The sequence below is a fragment of the Falco rusticolus genome, chromosome 8 (genome assembly GCF_015220075.1).
Source record: "Falco rusticolus isolate bFalRus1 chromosome 8, bFalRus1.pri, whole genome shotgun sequence".
NCBI classification, from domain to species: domain Eukaryota; kingdom Metazoa; phylum Chordata; class Aves; order Falconiformes; family Falconidae; genus Falco; species Falco rusticolus.
The window spans coordinates 63,151,013-63,156,717 of NC_051194.1; the positions used below are offsets into that span (position 1 = coordinate 63,151,013).

At 41.5% G+C, this 5,705-nt stretch overlaps 1 non-coding gene across 1 annotated transcript; it reads left to right on the forward strand.

The window, feature by feature from the left end:
• The first annotated feature begins 4,483 nt into the window (after positions 1-4,483).
• On the forward strand, positions 4,484-4,566 carry TRNAL-CAG. Its single transcript has one exon. It is a non-coding gene; the product is annotated as a tRNA-Leu (tRNA).
• The last annotated feature ends 1,139 nt before the right edge of the window (positions 4,567-5,705 follow it).

Genomic DNA, 5,705 nt, shown 5'->3' on the forward strand with positions numbered 1-5,705 from the left:
GTGTACATCACCCTTTAGCTTATGCCATGTCCCTTTCTCATGACAAGCAATTTATATAGAGGTTGAGGTGACTTGCATTGGATCCCAGTGACATGTTGTGGTATTATCACATGTCACTTAGTTTAGATTCAGGCAATCATCTCCAAAGATGGATAAAATAAGAAAGATAAAGTGGCAGTTAAGCTCTGACTCACATCTGATGGGGGTTTTTTTTGGAGGCTCATTGTAATGTGGGAATGCTTTTAGCTTTTGACTAAAGCAAAAGATAACCAAGACAATTTTTCTTTCCTTCTGGATACAAAAAAAATATAAATACCAAAATAGTGAGATCTGGATTAGTCTTAGAACTCCTACAATCTGTCACCAAATTCAAAAAAACAATCCCAGAACACCTTCTACACCTTCTCTTAGAAGTGAAGAAATCTGTCTGCTTTGGTAGATAAAGCGTAAATAACAGCATGTAGAGAAGTGCTGAGATATATAAATAGCTGGAACATGAATGCTGCAGAACCTTGTTTTCGAGCGAGAAGGTGAGTTGGTGCTGTAACAATTTTTGCTGTTACAGCATCTTCTAAAATTTTCAGTGAATTTTACAAATACTACTTAAAGAAATTGCGATCCTTTGGGAAAGCACATGAATTTTGTTACATGTTTGTAAAACAGTCTCTCTGGTCCCTGGGGATGACCAGCAGATAGATAAATGCTACAGCCTCTCCCGGGATGTGACATAGTAACATTACTATCAGCAGCTTTGATAACACCTTTCTCATCTGAACTTCTATCAGGAGTTAACAGACTACTACTTCACACTTTCTCAGACACAAGTGTCTCATTGACCCTCATTTTTTTGCCATCCCAATCCCATCTCCAAGTGCCCCCATTATTATATACTATAAGCCTCCAAGAAAAACAGATTTCTGGGATGAGAGTCAGTAAAGCTTCTGAAAGTTTGACATGTGTGTTTCTTGAGCCCATATGGAGTTACAGGGGCTCTCCTGACCACTTACAGACCTTTGATAATGAGCTGTTTTGCAGGTGGAGTCTTCAAGTAGCATTTCTAGAAAGGGAACATTTATCCAGCTATCTAAAGGGAGAATATTTTAGCAGCTGTGGAAACTTGCAGCACTTTGCGAAGTAGAGGTAACATTAGGAAGCACAGTGTCAATATGCTTGGTACTAAATCTGATCTGCAGGTACTGATCCTGCAGTGTGTCATCTGAGAATTAAAAAAAAAAACCAACCAAAAAAAAAAACCCCAAAAAACCCCACAACGAACAAAAAAAACCAACTAGCCACCTGACTTCTACCTAAAGTGATTGGTTTCGTCATTTAGTGCTAGAAACTTTTTGGTTACTTCTGAATTTTTACACACACACATTTTAAGCTTTCATCCCCATCTGACTTCAGACTCCTGCTGGTGATTGTTCTGTTGGTTTACCAGGGCTGTACACTAAGAAAAACAATTCAGTAAGATTTATAGAAAAGGAAAAGCTTAATGATTTTTCATATCCCATAGATCTTTTTATTTTAGAGTGACTTTTTCTTAATAACAACTTCAAAATTAAAATCCTTCACAGGACTGTGAAAGCAGTAGACTTTATTTCAGTAGATACATGAGATATCGTCATCCACTTTTTAAAACTGGAAATGAGTAGTCCTCTTCAGTCTGTAGGTCTTGCACCAATAATTATTTCATGTAAGAAAGAACAAATGTTTGAGAAAACCCTTAATATTTTTCATCTCATTAATTTCTTGTGTATAAAGACTTCCCATCAATGAAATTACTTCCTATCAATGTTGCCACACACCTGTTTCATTCATACTTGTAAATACTGGTTCTAATAAATAAGTGGAACAAGTAGGAGATGGCAGGAGTGTTAACAGCCAACAAAAGCCAAGAAAAGCAAATCCCATTCACAAACAGTTCAGACTTCCAGTTTGAGACACTTGCTGTGCAGTTACAAATACCTGTTTGTGCATGTTTCTTGGTACACTGCAAACACAGCTTCTTTACAAATCAAAACCCTTAATGTCATGAGGAAAATAAAAAAATCCATTTGAACATGCACACAACAATAGAACATGTGTGTCTTACTATGTATGGATCATAGCTGATCCTAACCAAAATCAAGCCAAAATTTAACCTGGAAGCAAGAAATAAACATTTACCTCATGTGAATACATTAGGAATTTCTCTGATAAAATTGGAGTGAATTTTGCCTGCTGCATGGTGGGGGTTTCAGTTCAAATATTTTTCAGGTTTGTTTTTTTCTGAAATTTCAGAATTTCAATTCAAAATATTTTTTCTGAAATTTCAGGTCAAAATTTATGAATAAAAATTTGAATAAGATTTTAATAAAAACAAATAATTGCCAATAAACTACTCTTTTCACCTCTGTGGTCTGGGAGCTCTTTTAAGGGAGTGCTGAGATTTCATATCCTCAGTGGGGGTCTTTTCTTTTTAATGTCTACTTAACCATGAACATACAGGGTTTTTTGTTCATAGACCACGGGTGAACAAACGGCTGCTATCTAATTTGACAGCTTCTGATATCTGTGCACTGGTTTCTGATTTAACATTTTGACATATCAGTTGCAGGGTGAGGAATGTAGTAACAGGACAGAGTGGTATCTTTGTTGTTCTAGTACTGGAGAGTAGTTTATTTCACAATATGTGTATTGTCTTGAATTTCTACACATCTTTAAAAAGAAAGAAGGAATGTTTTCTCTCAACTCTTTTGAGAAGCAAATTTGCTTTTGCCACACTGATGAATTGATACCCTACTCAAAGTAAATGAGCCAGTGAAATACTGTAAATCACCTGCCTCTCCTCTTTGCACTAACAGTGTTCTCCTAGGGTTGTTATCATTCATTATCAGTTTTGTTTTGCAGTTGTATCACTGCGTTATTTCCTGTAAGTCATCTTAATCATATCAGTTCCTAAATTAGACTCACGCTTCCCAAAAGCAAATCTCAAAAGAAGGAGAAAAGGCGCATTTGGTTTTTTGCCATGAACAACTATTACATTTTTGACATTCAGAGTTCTTCATAATCGAGGTAGTCCTAAATAAAGTTCTGGCCTACCAAGAGTTTGATCTCAGATTGCCTAAAAGTGATCCGTTGGCACATGTATTGCCCGCCTACTATCAGGTAACTGAACATGGTAGCCTAAGACTTCTTTCGCATGGGGGTTTGATTCATTGCTTGAGTTTCTGCTTCTTCTACAAAATTTTACAAATATTACTTTTGGTCTAATTTTATAAAGAACTTCACGGAATCATGGAATCATTTAGGTTGGAAAAGACCTGTAAGATCATCAAGTCCAACTGTAAACCACCACTCGATCATGTTCCTAAACACTGCATCTATGTGGGTTTTTTTAGTACACCCAGGGATGGTGATCTTACCGCCTCCCTGGGCAGCTTGTTCCAGTGCTTCATCACTCTTTCCATGAAGAATTTTTTCCTAATATCCAGTCTAAACTTCCCCTGGCATAACTTGAGGCCATTTTCTTTTGTCCTTTCTCTTGTTATCTGAGAAAAGAGACCAATCCGCACCTGCCTACAGCCCCGTCTAGCACAGGGGCACGGTGCCCCGGCCCTGCCGGCCACGCCGCTCCGGCCACCAGCCAGGGCGCTGCCGGCCGCCTCGGCCACCCGGGCAGGCCGGGGGCTGGTGCCCAGCCGGCCCCAGCCGCCCCCCCGGGCCCTTTCCCCCCGGCCCTGCCCAGCCGCTGTGCCCCGGCCTGCGGCGCTGCCTGGGGCTGGGGTGACCCGCGGGCAGGGCCCGGCGCTGAGCCCTGGGGACCCTCACACGGTGGCCTCGGGCCCTGGGCCCGGCCTGCCCCCTGCCCCTGCACAGCCCCCTGCCCCGGGCAGCCCTGCGCTCCCCCGCACGGTGCCACCCCAGGCTGGCTGCGGGGCCGCCATCCCCTCGCCCACACCACTGCTCTTTGGGCCTGGCTGTCCAACCGGCTTTTAACTCGGCGTAGAGCGCACCCATCCCAGCCATGAGCAGCTGGTTTCCCCGGCACAATGCTGTGGGAGATGGTGCCAAAGGTTTTACGAAGGTCCGGGCAAACAGTACCCCACAGCCTTTCTCTCATCCACCTGGCAGGTCTCCTTGTCATAGGAGGAGATCAGGTTTGTCAAGCAGGACCCGTCTTTTTTAAAAAAGCTCATACTGGCTGGGTCTGATCACCTGGTTGTCCTGCACGCACCACTCGATGGCAGTCAGCATGACCTGCTCCATACCCTTCCCTGGCACTGTGGTCAGGCTGAGAGGCCTGTAGTTCCCCAGAGCCTCCTCCTTGCAGATGGGCAGCACTTTGGCTGACCCCCAGTCAGCTGGGACCTCCCGGTTTGCCTGGGCTGCTCATAAGTGACGGAGAGTGGCTCAGTGAGCACCTCTACCAGCTGCCTCGGTACCCTGCGGTGGCTCCCATCCGGCACTGTAGAAGGGTGCATGGAGCAGCAAGTACACTGTCAGGATGGCCGAGCGGTCTAAGGCGCTGCGTTCAGGTCGCAGTCTCCCCTGGAGGCGTGGGTTCGAATCCCACTCCTGACAATTAGTAAGAAAAAAACAATTAATTGTTTATGTGTTTTAAGTTCTCAGTTTCTGTAATTAAATAACTGAGTTTTCTCAGCATGGACTTGGAGGAATTCCACACATTTTGGTGGTCAGATTTCCAGTGACAGTGATACATCACCATCTAGGACCATTAATCAAAGAGCGGTTCCAGGCAGTCATATTACTTCAGAGCTGTCGTTTGCTAAACAATTTTAATTTATTTGTTATTGGGACTTTTTTTCCTTTAAATTAGAAATGGATCTGCTGTTAAAATGACAAATTTTAGTACAATTTTTAAATGTGTTCTATTACTTATACTGAATGGAAAATATTTCATTTTTGTCCTGTGACAGATATGTACACTTCTTCATTTTTATTACTTCTATTATTTGCTTTTAGTTGTAGATCAGTTATTGCTAGAATTGTTTTGTTCCTGAAATATGTAAAAACTATGTCTGATACTCACTGATTCTGCTAGCTGTAGACTACTTTCCATCTCTTTTTGCTTTCCATATTGCTTTTCTAAAATTTCTAGCTCTGATTTATAATGATTACCATCAGCTCTCATTCATATGTGATTTGATTCCAGTAGGAAAACACTGATTGAAAGTGGTTTTACTCTCTTCCTTTTAAATTCTATTTTCTTGTGCTTAAAGGTCAATCAATTCCCTATGTTTTTGACTACTATACTTTACTGCTTGTGTATACACTGTCTTAATACTCTCATTACTTGAAGTACATTTATGATAGTAGATGTCAACACCCTTGCTAGACCCCAGAGAGAATCTTTATAATATTCACAATTTCACAGGCTCGTTTTCTCTCCAGGCTGGAGAATGCTTTTTACTGATGAACCTTTGTTACATGTAATATCCAGTACAGTGCTGGAATGAAGACTCATCATCTGGCCTTTGTGATTCTTCTGTTGCTGTTTTTCTGAGCTGCTCCTTCATTATAAGGAAGAGGGTTAAGTCATTCAGAAGTTAAGATGACCACCTGATATGTAAGTTTCTTTTCATGTGAGTTCTCAGTAATTACAAATTATTAGTCCTGAAGAAGGATCTCTCAGCATCTAGATCCCAGATATTGTGACGGGTGACATCTTTCCTTCTAATGAACAGATTGCTTACAATGTC